Source organism: Hemicordylus capensis, chromosome 3 (genome assembly GCF_027244095.1).
Source record: "Hemicordylus capensis ecotype Gifberg chromosome 3, rHemCap1.1.pri, whole genome shotgun sequence".
NCBI classification, from domain to species: domain Eukaryota; kingdom Metazoa; phylum Chordata; class Lepidosauria; order Squamata; family Cordylidae; genus Hemicordylus; species Hemicordylus capensis.
This window is the reverse complement of record NC_069659.1, coordinates 151,487,599-151,505,572: the sequence shown is the minus strand read 5'-3', so window position 1 is coordinate 151,505,572 and position 17,974 is coordinate 151,487,599. Positions and strand designations below refer to the sequence as shown.

At 47.1% G+C, this 17,974-nt stretch overlaps 1 long non-coding RNA gene across 1 annotated transcript; it reads left to right on the top strand.

Annotated features, from left to right (window-relative positions):
• Window positions 1-1,687: 1,687 nt before the first annotated feature.
• LOC128351381 (uncharacterized) lies at window positions 1,688-15,727 on the top strand. The gene is made up of 3 exons (XR_008319743.1): window positions 1,688-1,821; window positions 2,662-2,825; window positions 14,926-15,727. It is a non-coding gene; the product is annotated as an uncharacterized LOC128351381 (long non-coding RNA).
• Window positions 15,728-17,974: the final 2,247 nt, after the last annotated feature.

Below are 17,974 nucleotides of genomic sequence, written 5' to 3'. Positions count from 1 at the left end.
ATTATAACGGGTTCATTGGTGGTTAAGTGGGTGGCTGAACTTGTGACCTCACAGTCCATGGGTGGGGATTGCCTGTTGGTGGACAAAGCACAGCCAAATCCCCAATAGATTGGTCCTCTCATGAGAGTGTGAGCCAGGGGTGTAACTGCCATTAGGCAAGGGGAGACAGTCATCTCAGGGCCCCACTGCCCTGAGGCCGCCCCCCCAGAGGCATGTCACATGACTCCCCGCCTGCCCGCGTTGCACCCCCTAAGAATTATGTTGAGTCTTTTGGAGATTGGCAGTAGTAGAGGGTAGCAGAGAGTTTAAAAAACTATATTCAATGTGAACTAGATATTCACCGTATTCATAATGGGGATGTGAGTGTGAGTGCACTATATATTGTGAAGTGTGTTTGTGTGTGTATATCAGTGAGGGACCCATTTTAAAATCTTGTCTCTGGGCCCACTCCAACCTTGCTACGCCCCTGGTGTGAGCCTACTGGGCAGCAAGCTGCTGCTTGCAGTGGGTTTGTGATGGATCTGCCTGGACTGCTCTGCCAGGATCTCCCCTCGCGACATCATCCCTGGTCAGGGTGGGACAGACCCCCCCCCCACCTTCAGCATGCATTGCCCTTCCCCATCTGTATATCCCATGCTGGCAAATGTGTATTATCCCCTTCCCTCCCACAATGAAAGCGGAATTCCATCCCCCATCCAGGACCCAAAACTGCCTGAGAATTTATGTTTGTGTAGTGTTTTCAGTGTGCAGGGTGACTTGGTGGGGTGGGGCAGGGCAGCAGTGCTATGGCTGGCAGAAAAAGCACTGGAATTGCAGGGCATTTAAAGGGCTCGGAATGCCATTTCCGTGCCATGGGCAGGCAGAGCGCTCCGAAAATGCACTACTGCGCTCAGCACGCCCCTCTGGAGATCATGGCTAATCTCAGCTGAGCTGCTGATGCGATGATGCTTTGCCCACAGTCTAGCCACAAAGGAGGCTGGGATCATGCTCAGAGGCTGTGCAGCAGGGAGGGGCTCCCTTCTGCTGTGACCAGAGTTTGGCTGGCTGCCATTTGGAGAATGTCTGCAGCACATATTGGAGTTGAGAGCTGGAACCCCTCCCACAATTAATTGCGGTTAGCCATTACGTCTGAATGCGACCATACCTAACTGTAGACCCTTTAACAGAGGCCAGGAATATTACAGAGGCCTGTAATGTGAAGGAAAGGCATACCAGAGAGAAAGAAAAGAGCCTTTTTGGAATTGTGCTGTGCAAAGGAGCAAAGAGCTGGTGTTTGCTGCCTCTCACAGTATAAGAAACTGGCTTGCAAACTGCAGGGGTTGATTTAGCTTTCCACAGCCCACAGTTTAGTAATAAGGTGTGGAGGAACCTATGTGCAAGAATTCAACATTGGCCCCATCAGATCATTTCTCCATACAGCTCAATGGGAAAGTCAAAAAGATTAGTAACTCTGAGAATTATCAGCACTCTCTCCAAACTCTCTCCCAGGCCAGGACTGGTATAAAACACATATATGTTTCTAGTGTAGATAGTTTCCCACCAGCTACATCTCTCTCCAGTGCTGAAGGATGACACTTTGCCCCCACCTCTGCTATTATGACATCACCTGTGGTTTCTCTATTATGATGTGCTCATTGTCTCCTTGGTGATGGCTAAAGCTGTATCACCAAGCTTTAGTCATCAAGATGTGGAAGATGCAGGAGAAAATGCAGCATCTCACAGGGGCAGCTTGGTTCTCCTCCTCCTGTCCCAAGAATAGATGAGATAATCATGGCAAAGTAGTTGTGCTCCTTTTAAACAAATGAGTAGCAAGACTGTCAGGTAAGAAGTACCTTTCTGTTCTAGAATGGGAATTTGTAACAGCTGAAGGGGGCTTCAAATTAAGCAATTTAGCAGGTGAACGTATTTCAGCATCTCTAAATGCCAAAATCTTTTACCTCCTTTCTTTGTTTGGCTCTGTAAATAGCCTTTGCCAAGGCTTAATTCTAAAGATGGCAGGATAAAAGATACTGAGGCTATTCTCATGATTGGCTAAAACTGGGCTAGGGGAGCGACACCCGATTTTAGCAGACTGTGAGAACCAAACCCAGTTAGCAGACTGTGAGAACCACTGGGCTCACAAGCAAACCCGGTTGCCTCAAAACAGGTCACCTGATCCCCGCAGCCCCCACCAGCTCCGTGACAGAACTGGCAGTCATGTGGGTGGCTGATCCAGCCGCCCAGGGCTGCCTGGGGATTGTCTGCGAGGAGAGCGGGCTAAGTCCCACTCTCCTCACTATCCCCCTCCAGCGAGTCTCACCAATCGTGAGACTCGCCTCACTACATTGCCTGGAGAAGAATCTTCACTGTGGAAATAGACCAACTTGAACAACAAACTTCAGGCAAACGGACAACAATAAAACAACCATTTTGTGAAACATCTGGAAGAGCTTAGAAAAAGAGAGAGATTCCAGCAAGTTTAAGACAATAAACTCATAACACAATGTTAGGAATGATACAAGGTGAAGAGGAACATAATTTGTTGCATTGTTTCAGGAAAAGGGAATCAAAAAGCTTTAGAGAGTAATATCTGGAGGTAAGTGTTTTATTGCTAATGAAAGCAGCTATTTGGTTTCTTTCCTAGAGAATGAGAGACAACACCTTCACAATGTGCTTTATTAGCAGGAAATGGCTTTGCTTGAAATGCATTGTTTTCAATCAGTTTAAGAAAGCAACAAACTCATATCAAAAAGTCCGATGATACACGTTGTTGCAGTGTTTGAGGAAGGAGGAAGTGTACAAGATCACAGGTCGTCACCACCGACATGGATGTAAGTCCTTAAGAGGTAAATCATTTCTTGCCAAATCAAATGGATACTTGGTATCTTAATACTTCTTCATGGTAAGTAGAATACAGACTTTTATGTAACACAAACTTGAAACCAACAAACTCATAAAAAGTTTGGTTTGAGGTAAGGAACATCAAAATTGTTGTTTTGCTTCAGGACATGTGAAATACCACCAACATGAAGACCCTTAAGAAGCAAGCCATTTATTGCTAATAGAAGTGGCTGCTTTGCTCCATTTCTAGCCCACTCGCCTTTTCAGACCAATCGCTGAAGACTCACTGTGCAGACTTTCAAGTATATTGATTGATTTTTAATGAATTTTTCCCTGTGTTTCTAAAACTATACGAAAGTGTCATAACTGTTTTGTTTCATGGCAGAAAATTACAAAAAGTTCTGGGATTGAAACCCCCACTCTGTCCCTCATTAAACCCTCATTTGCAGGAAATTGATCCTTGCCTTCATATAAAAGGAGTAGTGTCTCCATTTTTTGTACCCCATATTATAACTCCCAAATATCTGGGCAGAAGCTTTTTAAAATTAATGTGGAAGCAGCACATGATGGAAGCATTAATTGTGTTGATGTTCAAGGACATTAGCCGACCTATTGATTTTTAATGAATTTTTTCAATTTAATTTTTTTAAAAAATAAACTCATTAAAAATCAACAGGCAGACTGGTCTCCTTGAACAACCATACATTTAATCCTATGATCATGTAGGAACACCATGTGAAATGTCCGCCTCCTCAGTTGTTCCTCCAAACCTTAGTCACTGCATCACATCCTCGATATCTAAATTTCAGAGACTATGGTGGGAGGCCACATCTCTACACATGCTAAATGACTGTGCCTAACAACAATTGGTCATGGAACTAACCAGAGACAAAATGACCTTGGACCTAATCCTGAGTGGTGCCAAGCACCTGGTGTGAGTTGTCAATCAGAGATGTAGAACCATTGGGGAACAGTGGTCATAGTGTGATCCAACTAAGCTTACAAGTGAGTGGAGTATTGCTGAGGAAGTCCAACACACGCTTTACTTGCACCACAATGTATCCCAGTGCCTAACACATCTAAACGCCTCCTCCTGGCACCATCATCTCATCCACACATTGAGATCGCTCATCTCTGCCTGTCTCACTGGCCCTGTGTATGGAACAGGTAGCACTTCAGAGAACACTACCCTGGGGGGCCTGGACTTCAATATGCTACCTAGCAGCCTAAATTTGGCTTCCAGGACCTCCCAACTGCATTTCTCAACATGGTTGGTGCTGACATGCACCACAACCACTGATTCCTCTCCAGCACTGCCTAACAGCCTATCTAGACACTGAGGCAAGTCTCACGATCAGTGAGACCCGCCAGAGGGGGTTCTGCAGGGACAGCGATCTTAGCCTGCTCTCCCCGCAGATGATCAAGGCAGCAGCCTGGGCGGCCGGATTGGCTTCCCACACAACTGCCGGATCGGCCACCCACACGACTGCCGGCTCCGTCATGGAGCTGGCAGGGGCTGTGGGGATCGGGGGCTGCACGGCCCCCAGAAGTTCCAGGATGCCCCATGTGAGCATTCGGGGCATCCTGGAGAGACCCCAGAGCCAAGGAGGCTGCTTCCAGCCTCCCAGCCAGGGGTCTCCTCATGTGTTGCCACGGTGCGAAGGCACGCCACAGAAATACATGATCAGGAAGCCCAGGTTAGCAGAGCACTTGCTCCGCTAACCTGGGCAAAGGGGAGGGCTACTTTGGCAGGCTAGCCACCAGGGAACCACCGAACCTGCCTGCAAGCCTGCTGGTTCTCACAATAACTGGAAAGTGAGCGAAGCTCCCTTAGACTGTTTTCCAGTCATCGTGAGAATACCCTCACTGTGTGATATCTGCAACCTTCACACCAAGCAGACAAGTCACCATGCTGTCTATATGTGGGTCACAAACCCATCTCTCCATACCCCTAATGATTGAATCACCCAATACTAGGAGGGCCCCAACCTCTGGAGGAGTATGCTCTCTGCAAGAGGATATGGACACATCATCCAAGGAAGGCCTTCTCTGAAGCTGCTTCTGGGCTATGGAATTCACTCCTGGCAGAAATCCATAATTTGAGTACATTACTCTCTTTCAGGAGAGCCCTTAAAACCTATCTGTTTAGCCTTAACTTCCAGGGTTTTTAATCTGCTGTAAACTGTTTTAAATTGTTTGAAATGTTTGCCCTGGTTTTTCAGGGTTTTTAGCTGTTTGAATGTTTAATTGGTTTTATTCGGTTTTCATAGTTTTGATTTTAATTAATTGGTTTTAATTGTTCTGTTGTAAACTGCTCTGAGCCATTTTGGAAGGTGGTATAAATCAGATAAATAATAAATAAAAATAAATAAACCACTATGGGAACTTTTTTGTTGAAAAGTGGTATATAAATATTTGTCGTATCCATAAGGCACAGAAAAAAAAACCCTTTCCTTTCCTCCATTACGTGACTCTGCTAGAAGCAGAAACTCCCCTCCTGCTACAAAGCTGTATCAAGCTATGAACCCTGCCCAAACACCCCTAAAAGTAGTGTTTAAGCATTAGAACCCAAGGGAAAAAATGAAGAAAGCTGAATATGTTTTGGCAGGTGTATGTACAGTCTTCTACAGAGCAAAACTTCCAACCAACCAGCCAACTCTCCCTTGCCCCAACCCCTCATCACCCAACCCAGGTTATGCCCAATCCACCCTCAGAACACCCAGATTGTGTCAACACCCACCTAGGACCACCCCCCTGCCATCACACATGCCACTAGGGGTGTGCATGGACCGGTCCAGAGCCATACAAGAGGCCTCCGGACCGGTCCGGAATTCGGCCGGTCAGGCATTCCGGTGGGGGTGTGTATGGCTTTAAGGGCGGGGGGTAGTACTTACCTCCCCCACCCCACCGCCACTCTTCCCCCTCCGGTGCTGGAATTTGCTAAAATGTTTTTGGGGTGGCAGAGTTCCTCCCTGCTGCCCCTGCCCCCATTGTTGTCTGTGAGTTTACAAGTAGTAGAAGCTGGCGCCACGCATGTGCCCGTCACAGCACATGTGTGCTCGTTGTTGCCGCATACATCACATTGACGTATGCAGCGTGCATGCGGTGGCGATGGGCGCGTGTGCACCGCAATGGAGGCATGCGTGGTGCCAGCTTCTACTACTTGCAAATTCGCATACAACGAGGGGGGCAGGGACGAACTCTGCCACCCCAAAAACGTTTTAGCAAAGTCCAGCGCCGGAGGGGGAAGAGCAGTGTGTGGGGGTAAGTACTACCCCCCCATCCTTAAAGCCACACTTCCCCCAGTGCCGGACCACGCCTCCGTGGTTCCGTGCACATCCCTACATGCCACATCCATTTTCATCTCCATTTCAACCAAACAGCACAACACATTCTTATCTTTTAAAAGTTGCTGTTGTTATTGCTGCTGCTGCTGAAAGCGATTTACCCAGGGACTAAAAGCAATTGCAATGCACAGGGCACAAGCAGGGTGAGTGTTTGAATGTCATTACAATAGTGAGTGGTGAGATGGAATTGTTTAATCCAGGCCTACAAAGAAGTGTATAAGAGTTTGATTCAAAGTGTGGGGAGCTGAACAGCACAAAGAGCCACTCGGCTTGAAATAAAGAAAATCGTTTGAGTCAGGAAAAGAGGCTATTCACACGATGGTAGAAAATCGGGCTAGCCTCTGCTAGCCCGATTTTCTACAATTGTAAGAACCACCGGGCTCAGCTGCAAGCCCAGTAGTTCTTGAGTGGGTAACCCGCTCAAGTAGCCCACCCCTTAAACCGGGTTTGTGAAGTGAGCGCTCCACAAACCCAGTTTCTTTTATTGTGAGTAGCCGCGGCATGGCTCTGCACCGTGGTTACTCATGAGTAGACCCCCGGTGGAAGGATGAAAAGCAGCCTCCTGGCTCGGGGGGTCTCCCCAATATGCCCTGTGCGCTCGCGCAGGGCATACTGGAGCTTCCGGGGGCCACGTGGCCCCCAAACTCCCCAGCCCCCACTGGCTCTGTCACGGAGCTGGCAGTCGTGTGGGCGGCCGATCTGGCCACCCAGGGCTCTCGCCCTGCATGTGTGCGAGGAGAGTGGGCTTATCCCGCTCTCACCACTCATTCTTACAAACTGAGTCTCACTGATCGTGAGACTCAGCTCAAAATGTTCAAACCAGGAATGTGGGGCTCCTCTCAAGAATGTGAGATAGAAGGCCAGAAATAACAAATGCCAGAACCTGTCACGAGACAGATAACATAAGTATGCAACTAGCCCATTAGTCAATTTTTATTTATTTATTTATTTGTTTGTTTGTTTATTTATTGCTGAATTTATATACCGCCTTTCTTTAAAAACAACCCCAAGGCGGTTTACAAAAGTTAAAGACATACAATAAAAATGACAATTAAAATATTAAGCTAAAAATATAAAACAAATCTAATTTAAGAACTATAAAATACAAGCATAAAAACGATAAATGAGTAAAAACACAAAGAAGCAGAAGTAGAAACAGTTATGTAAAAGCCTTGGTAGAAAGCCAAGATTTAAGAAGATTTCCAAAAACTGTGATGGAGTCCGAGGAGCGAATAGCCACTGGGAGAGCATTCCAAAGTCTGGGGCAGCAACAGAGAAGGCCCTGTCCTGAGCGCACGACAGCCGAGCCTCTTTCATTGTAGGCATCCGGATCAGAGCCCCCTCAGATGACCTTGTCAAATGGGCAGCAACCCTTGGGAGCAGGAGGTCCCTCAGGTAACCCGGGCCCAAACCGTTAAGGGTTTTAAAGGTCAAAACCAGCACCTTGAATTGGACCCGGAAATGAACAGGCAGCCAGTGCATCTCTTTCAGGATGTGTGTGATGTGCTCCCACTGGGCAGCTCTGGACAAAACCCTAGCTGCCACATTTTGCACTAGCTGCAGTTTCTGGATATTCATCAAGGGCAGCCCCACGTAAAGCGCGTTACAGTAATCCAGCCATGGCGTGACTAAGGCATGGGTAACCGTGGCCAGATCTGCCTTCTCGAGAAAGGGACGTAGCTGGCACACTAGCCAAAGCCGTGCAAAGGCATCCCTGGCCACCACCTCTACCTGAGCTTCCAAAAGCAGAGCCAGGTCCCGTAGCAATAGCAATAGCAATAGCACTTACATTTATATACCGCTTTATAGCTGAAGCTCTCTAAGCGGTTTACAATGATTTAGCATATTGCCCCCAACATTCTGGGTACTCATTTTACCGACCTCGGAAGGATGGAAGGCTGAGTCAACCTTGAGCCCCTGGTCAGGATCGAACTTGTAACCTTCTGGTTACAGGGCGGCAGTTTTACCACTGCGCCACCAGGGGCTCCACCAGGGGCTCCACCAGGGGCGCCACCAGGGGCGCCACCAGGGGCGCCACCAGGGGCTCCGTAGTACCCCCAAGCTGCGTACTTGCTCCTTCAAGGGGAGTACAAGAACCGGTAAAATCTCCTCATCCTGATTGGCTCTCCTACTGACCAACAGTACCTCCGTCTTGTCCGGATTCAATTTCAGTTTATTAGCCCACATCCAACCCATCATGGCCTCCTGTCCCCGATTAAGGACATCCACCGCCTCCCTAGGATCAGATGACAAGGAGAGACAGAGCTGAGTGTCATCTGCATATTGCTGACAACTCAGTCTAAGTCCCCAGATGACGTCTCCCAGCGGCTTCATGTAGATGTTAAACAGCATGGGGGACAAGACTGAACCCTGCGGGATCCCACAGGCCAGTGGCCACGGAGCTGAGCAATAGTCCCCCAGCACCACCTTCTGGACCCTCCCCCCAAGAAAGGATAGGAACCACTGCAACGCACTACCTCCGATTCCCATACTCGAGAGGGGGCCCAGAAGGATACCATGGTCGATGGTATCGAACGCCACTGAGAGGTCCAGCAGAACCAACAGGGACGCACTCCCCCTGTCTAGTTCCCAGCGTAGGTCATCCACTAGAGTGACCATGGCAGTCTGAGTCCCATACCCAGGGCGGAAGCCAGATTGAAAAGGGTCCAGATAATCCGTATCACTCAAGACCCTCTGCAGCTGGGACGCCACCACACACTCTATCACCTTGCCCAAAAAGGGTAGGTTAGAGACCGGTCTATAGTTGTCCAGGTTGGAGGGATCAATGGAGGGCTTTTTTAGTAGTGGTCTTACCACCGCCTCCTTGAGGCACGGTAGCATCCTGCCCTCTTTAATGAGGCATTAATAGTCACCTCCAACCATCTACCTGTACCCTCCCTGGTAGCTTTTATTAGCCATGAAAGGCAAGGGTCAAGAGCATTTGATGTCGCCCACACATTGCCCAGGATCTTGTCCACATCCTGAGGCAGCACCAACTGAAAAGAATCCAACACAACAGGACCAGATGGTACCAGAGGCACGTCTTCCAGAACTGTCGAAACTCTGGAGTCCAAATCGGCACGGATGCGAGTGACTTTATCTGCAAAGTGACAAGCAAACTGATCGCAGCGAGCTGTGGATGATTCCTCTCCCATTACCTGGGGTGATGTGTGGAGCAATGTTTTTACAACATGAAACAGCTCTGTTTGTCTGCACTGAGCAGATGCAATGGAGGCGGAGAAAAAATGTGTCTTCGCCGCCCCGCCCCCCCACAGCGTATTCCCTAAAATGGGCTGTAGCCCGTGTTCGGTCGGATTCATCACAACTCTTCCTCCAGCGTCGTTCCAGCCGTCGTCTGAGTTGTTTCATCGCCCTAAGTTCCAAGGAAAACCAAGGAGCAGATTGGGCTCCACCAAGCCGGAGAGGGCGTTTAGGAGCAACCATGTCAACAGCCCAGGCTGTCTCTCCATTCCAGAGATCAACCAGGGCCTCAACTGGGTCACCAGCTCTGGACACTGGAAATTCGCCGAGGGCCATCTGGAATCCAATCCATAAGCCTCCGGGGGCGGACCATCCTAATTGGCCCACCACCCCTTTAGAGGGCAGACGGAGCAGTCAAACTAAACCCCACCAGATGATGATCTGTCCATGACAAGGGAGTGGTCTCAAATTCCCCCACCTCCAGATCATTTATTTCCCGGTCGGCAAAAACCAGATCCAGAGTATGTCCTGCCACGTGGGTAGGGCCCGATACCAACTGAGACAGGCCCATGGTTGCCACGGAGGCCTTGAAATCCTGAGCCACACCCACTAGGGGGGCCTCAGCGTGGACATTGAAATCCCCCAAAACAATAAGCCTGGGGGAACCCAAGGCCACCTCCAAGACCACCCTTGCCAGCTCAGGTAGGGAGACTGAAGTGCAGCGGGGTGGTCGGTACACCAGCAGAATCCCCAGTCTATCTCGGAGGCCCACCCTCAAGGACAAGCACTCAAAATTCTGAGATGCCTGACCGGGCATCTGGAAACAGGGAGGATCTCTTGACAGATGACTGCAACGCCCCCTTCCCAACCCTCGAGGCGGGGCTTTTGCATAATCTGGAAACCTGGAGGACAGAGCTGAGAGAGACCAACCCTGCCCAACTCATCCAACCAGGTCTCCCTCACACATACCAGGTCAGCATGCTCATCCACAGTCAGATCGTGGATGAGAGATGTTTTAGAACTAACTGACCTGGCATTCAGCAGCAGCACCCTAATCCTTGAGGGAATGTTCTCAGAGCTCCCTGGGGTCAGAGGGTTGGGAGAAGAGCTGGAAAAAGGAACAGGCCTCAATTGCCTGGACTGTTTCCCCCTGTAATGGCCTGCCCAACTCCCACCGCCATACCTCCTTCTGCCCGCTACCCTTGATATTGCTGCCCCCACTCCTTCCCCATTTTTCCGCTCTCCCAGACACATCTCCTCAGACTAACCACCACAGCTCCTTGGCTTAATAAAAGCCTAAATCCAGACTCAACTCTTGCTGACTTCCTGGTAACAGGAAGGAAGGTCTTCCGGGCCCCTGGCAGCTCCCCCCACAGCTGTGAGCCACAAGGACAAGAGCCCTTCAGCTTGTGCCAAGAGGCTTGTGCCCTTGGGCCAGCCTGCCCTATATAGGAACAGAGCCCCAGCAGCAGCAGCAGCTCAGAGGAGATCCAACACACCTGGAGGAGAGGTGGGGCAGAGGCAAAAACAGCACAGTCAGTGCCCTACCCAATCTGTTCCCTTTTTCCTTCCCCCAAGCCCTTGGGCCAGCCTGCCTTATATAGGAACAGAGCCCCAGCAGCAGCAGCAGCCCAGAGGAGATCCAAATCCCTCACTCAAGCAAAAATAGACATCCCTGGCACCAGATACAGATAGGAAGCAAGGTTATCAGAAAGGCCAAGTAGTAACTCATCTTCCCAGGCTCTAAACAGCACCTCTGGAATGTGTATGCTTAATTACCAATGACATGTATTAATTGCTTTACTGATATGCTTGTCTGCTGAAACCTATATAAACTGGTCAACTGCACAGCTTCAATGTGCAGTATCAGCCAGGCTCAGCTTATTTTGAGCACACATCCTTGCTGCATTTGACTTCATCCAGTCAGGCAACAAGTATAATTGCAGAAACTCTGTCTAATCCTCTTTGGTTCTGGCAAGATGCCCCATTCTCTATCCATGTGATAGAAGGATGAACACAAGGGGCTGAATCAAACAGGAGGGCAAGGTTCCAGAGGACTTTTTCCCACACCAGTGGAACTGGTGCCATACTCGGGTGTGCTGTGCAGGGCCGGTTGCCCAGTTAAAGCTGGCTAAGCACCTGTTTCGGGTGCAAACCCAGCAAGGGCGGTGACAACTTGGGCCATGTAAGACCCAGGGTCACTGCCCTTCTCCCCTCTCCTGCAGCTGCTGGCAGGCAGGCGATGGGGAACATCCGCTTGCTTGCTCACCCACCTTCCTCATTGCTGCTGCTGCCTCCACCTGCTGCTTTTGTCGTGAGTGGAGGCAGTGGTAGTGAGGAGGGCAGACACCATCACCTTCCTGCCCACCCTCCTTGCTGCTGCCATCAAGCAGCAGGTAGCAGTGGTGGTGAGGAGGGTAGGTGTGCACTCCTCATTGTACCGTGGCACAGGCTTCACTGTCAAGTAGCACAGGCTTCAATGGAATGCGGATGATGATGGAGGGGAGGGCAGAGATGCAAACTCCAGCCCTCAGATAAGTAGCCAGGGTGTGCAAACATGCATCAGCCACAATTGCTGTGATTGCGGCGTGGGGAGCCTTTGCCCTTTTGTGTTGTGTGTCCAATGTGGTGTTTCTATATTGCTTATTTCAAGGAGAGGTTTCTTAGCTTTTAGGTGCCCCTTGGCAAGAAGGGTAGTGCCGGTGGCCGGTTTCATACAACACATTCATCTATTTCATTCAACACATCCCAATGTGTAGACAAGTCAGAGGTAATCCTACAAGGTTGGTTTTTTTGGAGAAGGTTCCAAAGAAGAAAAGGAGGCACAGCTCTTAAGACTTCTACTCCCTCATACCCTTTTCTGGTACTATGCCTTTAAATAAGGAAGTCTCCAAACCTGGCATGCCTGTTGCCAGGCAACAGAAGGAGGGGTGAAGCCACAGGTTGCTAGGTAGTCGAAGGTAGAGCATTCCATCCAAAAAGCAGCCAGTGAGAGAAGCAGGCAGTGGATGCTGTTGCATTTTGCAGCTGCTCTGAGCCTGGCTCTCTGTGGTTGTGGGAAGAGCTTCAGCATGATTCCGAGCGTGCAACCTGTGCTGAATTCTAAGGGCACCTTGCAGCCAGCAGAACTCTGGTTTGAGTAGCCCAACCAACTTCAAACAGAGGATTCAAGTAGAGATTTGCAGGCACTAACATAACCATGGTTTAGAAGAAATGCATTTGAATGGTCAGAAATGCTGACTTTAGGGATATTTAACTCCATTTTTGTGTTTCATCTGAAAGAGCTCACAGATCTCTGTTACAAAAAGTGAAACAGTTTCCCCAGTTTTCTCACATGGCGCATCTCATCCTGAATAGCAATAGCAATAGCAATAGCACTTACATTTATATACTGCTCTATAGCCGGAGCTCTCTAAGTGGTTTACAATGATTTAGCATATTGCCCCCAACATTTCTGGGTACTCATTTTACCGACCTCGGAAGGATGGAAGGCTGAGTCAACCTTGAGCCCCTGGTCAGGATTGAACTTGTAACCTTCTGGTTACAGGGCGGCAGTTTTACCACTGCGCCACCAGGGGCTCCTGAAGCCTTCTGTGCTAGGTTCTTAAAGAGACAGTACTCAACAACTGTTACATATAGGAATAGTGTCATTTTATTCTTGCTGTGAATTGGGCTGGTGATGTTTGGGAGAAGGTGAAAGTTCTATATTTGACTGACAAGTAGGAAACCTTGATCTGGCAAATGGATTTAAAACAAGTGACAGCTGTTTGAAGTTTCTTGAAGATTTATGATGTTTGACTAGTTCTGTGGGAAGTGGTTAAAGTTCATGAAAGATGCTTATCACATGGCCTCACTATTTATCCTATTGAGAGAGAACCTCAATGGCTAATATATTAAAGAACCATATTATAAAGAAGTCAATTTATTAAAAGATTATTATTTAAAGAGATTTCCTGCTGGGGGTCCACACCAAAGATTCTTTATTGCCAAAAAAAAAAAAAAAAAGTTTAACTTACATAAATGTACCTGACAGAAAAATCCCAGTAGTAGTTTTCAGGGAATGAAAGGACTCAATGGTTTTCTTTTTCCTTGACATTTACTTATTTTAGGAAGTGCCAAAAGATTTATGGCAAAAGGGGGGGAAAGACAACACAACTTAAGTGAAAGATTGGAGAGAACTGCATGTGCATCCAGAGAGTTGCTTGCAGTAGTTTCCGGTGCCAAAGACGCATGCATTTGCTCAGTTTTGCTCCTTTTAAAACAGAATAAAGAGTTGTCACATTGGCAGTTAAGAAAATAACATCCACAACTCTGGCTACTTACCCAGTTCTCTGTGCTTTGCATTCTGGTTCAAGCTTCGTTTATATCACGCTTCCCCAGGGCTCCATTCAGGAACTGCATAGGCTTCAACTATCCCTCTTTACCAGGGACAATTGATCTCTGTCTTCTGGAATCTGTCCCTAGTGAAACACTGTCCCTATTTTTGCCTTGTGGCAATGCCGTTGTCATTTTTTGAAGAGTTGCTAGAGTTGCCATTCTTCAGGATTCAGCTCCCTCTCCAGAGTTTCTAGAAATGTATCTCCAAGTGGACGAGTAGATGTATCATGTCTCTAGTGCACCTGCATGCCAAGGGGTGCATAACAATCGGATGCTATGCATTGTACAGCCTATAGTGGGTAGAATCCAGACTCCAGGTGCTGTGCTGTGCACAGCATATAGCAGATGGAATCCAGACTTCAGCTATGTGTCATAGTGGTGGTGGGGGTGTGGGCTTGGGCAGTAATCCTTTTAAAGATACTTGACTTGTACAAGTGTATCCCTATTTTTCATCTGCAAAATGTGGTAAGCTATCACCAGTTGTTGCCCTTGAGGCTATTCTCACGGTCATACCAAATCGGGCTAAGGGAGCCTAGCCCGATTTGGTATGCCTGTGAGAACCACCAGGCTCACAGCTGAGCCCAGTTGTTCCCAAGCAGGTCACCTGCTTGAATACCCCTCCCCTTAGCTGAGGTTAGCAGAGCAGAGCGAGCGCTCCGCTAACCCAGCTTTTTTAATCGTGAGTTGCTGCGGTGCAGCTCTGTGCTGCAGCAACTCATGAGGAGACCCCTGGTGGGGAGGCTAAATGCAGCCTCCCAGCTCAGGGGGTCTCTCCAGCATGCCCTGCTCACTTGCGCAGGGCATGCTGGAGCTTCCGGGGGCCACGTGGCCCCTGAACTCCCGAGCCCCTGCCGGCTCCATAACGGAGCCGGCAGTCATGTAAGTGGGCGGTTCAGCCGCCCGCAGCCGACTGACAGGTCATCTGCGAGGAGAGTGGGCTAAGCCTGCTCTCCTTGCAAACCTCATCTCAGCGGTTCCCACTGATCGTGGGAACCGCCTCGTCTCCTGTTACATGTTGCTGTCTTGAGTGACATATCAACGTCGTAGCGATCAAATACCACATGAAGTTCATCATAGTTTCTGTATTTTGATAGAAAATAATCTGTAAAATGTTCCGCAAACTTGTTTTTTATGCTGCCCAGCTTATGAAGTGACGAGAGTTCTGCCATCTCATCTACAGGTCCCACCTCATACCCAGCTGACTGATTAGGCTCACTGTGAATGGCTTCTGGTTTTTCCTTGTTCATGGCTAGTGGCTCTGCATCCTCAGCATCAGGCAATGTGTCTTCCCCAATGGGTAATATTTCCAGAATAGCCATCAGACTGCTTTTGTTTTGGCATTTCCTCATGCTACCATCATCAGCAAACATAGACCTTGGTACAACCGAGAGTTTGTGTTTCACTATAGAGTCTTCAAGATTTATTTCTGTTCCATGAAGGGTTCATTTACCATCGGGTGTATCTTCAGCGAAATCAATATTGTCTAATGCAAAGAATATGAATCTTCCTTCAACTACTTCAGGAGTCATCATTGACCAGCATTCTCTCTACAACAGTAGCTATCTGCACCTCACGTCATAAAATCCTGTTATAGTCAACACACAAACCAAACTGATGCAACATGTTGACAAGCTTCTTGCTCCGAAAAGCTTGGCGATTGCAATACCCAGTTGTTGAGGCATTTCGTGGGTGGTCATTAGAGTCTGTGATTTCTTCTTGTGGACCTGGTCTTAGGACAGAAACAAAGACACTGTAGTCTGAGCTAAACTCGTGGCATGCTGATTGACTTTTTTTCTTGTCTTTAGAGGTATTCTGAAGATAACTACATAAGTGGTTTGCTTTCATCACAAAAATCCCATGGGTCCTGCACTACAAACCATGCCATGTTAACACCTGATCCTAAATATATAGGATCCTAAAATATGATCCTAAATATAAGCTGCATGTGTCAAATATCATTATAGTAAGGAACATGCTAATAATTGTTATGTGTTTGTTGCTTATTATTATCATCATTACGATGCATTGTGCCAAACAGTACTCCCTTTTATCTGTTCTGAACCTACAGCAGATGAATTCTGGTATTATTAGATGAAGAATTTCTCTCTTTCCCTTATCTCGATATCATTCATAATTTTATAAACTGTCTATACATTTCTATGAAGAGTTAAGCCTTACTTAACCCAATATCCCAAAAAATTAGGGTAGAGTGTTGCACTCATTTTGCAATGTGGAATAGCCACTACTCATATTCAAACTCTACAAGGTTAGTGAGACCCAATACTCTGTTGAATAAGCCATGCTGATATATTGTCAGCAAGGCTTGCTCTTCTAAATATGTTTAAATAAATAAATTTCTAAATCAATTTATCTCAGGCAGAAGTTAGGCTCATAGACTGGCAATTTCTCAAATACTCCTGGATCCTTTTTAAAAGATTAGAGTTACATTGGCTGCTTTCCAAGCCTCTGGCAAGGGGCTGGTTTTAATGGTTTTGCCTGTTTTTGTTAAAAGACCAGCAACTTCATGTGTGTGTTTATTAATGATGCACTGGTGAACACCACTTAACCCTTGTGACATGTTGCTTTGTAACCTGCCAACTACCTCTAATTTTAAGTTGTCTAATTGTAACTTGCTATTTCTAATCATGGTACACAAATATTATGTTGGCAAGACATAGTTCTTGTATTTTCAAAAGTTACTCCACCAATTTTTATTTCCATTTTTTCTGGATAATGCAGCCTTTGCCAACTTTAACACTACAACAATTTTCATTCATGTGCATGTCTCCACAAGGTGACTTGTCTAAATTATTATCACGTTGTAGTCTGTACATAGTGGCTGAGAGCAACCACCTGCAGGCAGACATAGAAATCTGTGTCAGCCCAGATGGCATTCCCTCACTGCCAGAAGCTTCTGCTTTTTTCATGGTATAAAATTTTAGTTCCACAAATCAACCAGGGCTAAGGGGAGGGTGCCTTTGTTTTCCTTTTCTTTCTTTTTCTTTTTGCCTTTGCTTTGATTTAACTTTTAGAGCATATATACATTACAACCTTCACTGCTTTTATTATAGTGATTACTCCTTCCCAGGGAATCCTGGAAACTGTAATTCCCTGAGAGGATCTAGAGATCTCTTAAGCAAATCCTTAACTTGATCACTAAACTACAGTTCCCCGGAGCCTTTTCATGGGTGGTGGTGGTTTGCCTTCAAGCCTGCACTCTACTATAGTGGAGGGGCAAATTCATTGTAATGAATTAGAAAAGGAACACCTTTAATTCAATTGGAATAATTACAGAATGGAATAATTATGGGATGGCGTCAAGGCAAAATTGGACTTATTCTCTTTTATTTTGTGGTTGTAGGGTTCAAAAGGCTTAATGCAATGAAGGTCAGACACTTGGGCAAACATTGCTATGGGATCACTCATCCATTTATGGAAAGAGCGGTGAAATTTTACTTTTACCAACTTCTATAAATAAACAACCTCATCAGTATTGGAGGATGAGCATCTTTCTGCTAGCCACATGGAACTCTAGAGGCTTGATGGACAAAGGGCAGAAAGATTGGGCCTTTTACCAGTTTAATAAGATGCGCTTTTACATCTCTGTCTTACAAAAAACAAACATACGCACTGAACAAGACTTATAGGGCCCCAAAGATGTCAACTTGAGGACTTTCCCTTTAGTCCTTTAATGAGAAACAGAGACAAGGTTTTGTTTAAAACCAGAAAGGATATGCAGATTGTCTGCATGATTGACACTGTACCCAGAAGGTTCCTGGTGGTCGATTTTAATTTCAGGGACTCCATGTGGACAAGTGAGGATTCATTGCTTAGATACAGGCTGTGGTCCTGTGTGTGCTGACAAAACAGAAAAGGAAACAAACAGAAAAACAAAAAAACATTCTGGGAACATTTAAAAGACCATGCCCAGAGGAAACAGATGCTTATCCTCACAGGTGACTTTAACAACCAGTCCAGACAGCAAGACAGAACTTCTAGTCCGCTAAGTGGAAATGTGGCAGAAGACCCACCCACTCCTATGGAGGAGGAGGAAAATGGGCTGAACAATTTTTTTCTCCAATCACGTGGCCATGGTCCTACCCAATGGACTGAATCTTCTTATGATGGTGGAAAGCCACATTTATTCATGAAGGTATCTGAAGATTGAGAATGGCCATTATACTTATTCTCATCAAGCCAGCTAGATTGATAGGATCTGGATACCTCAT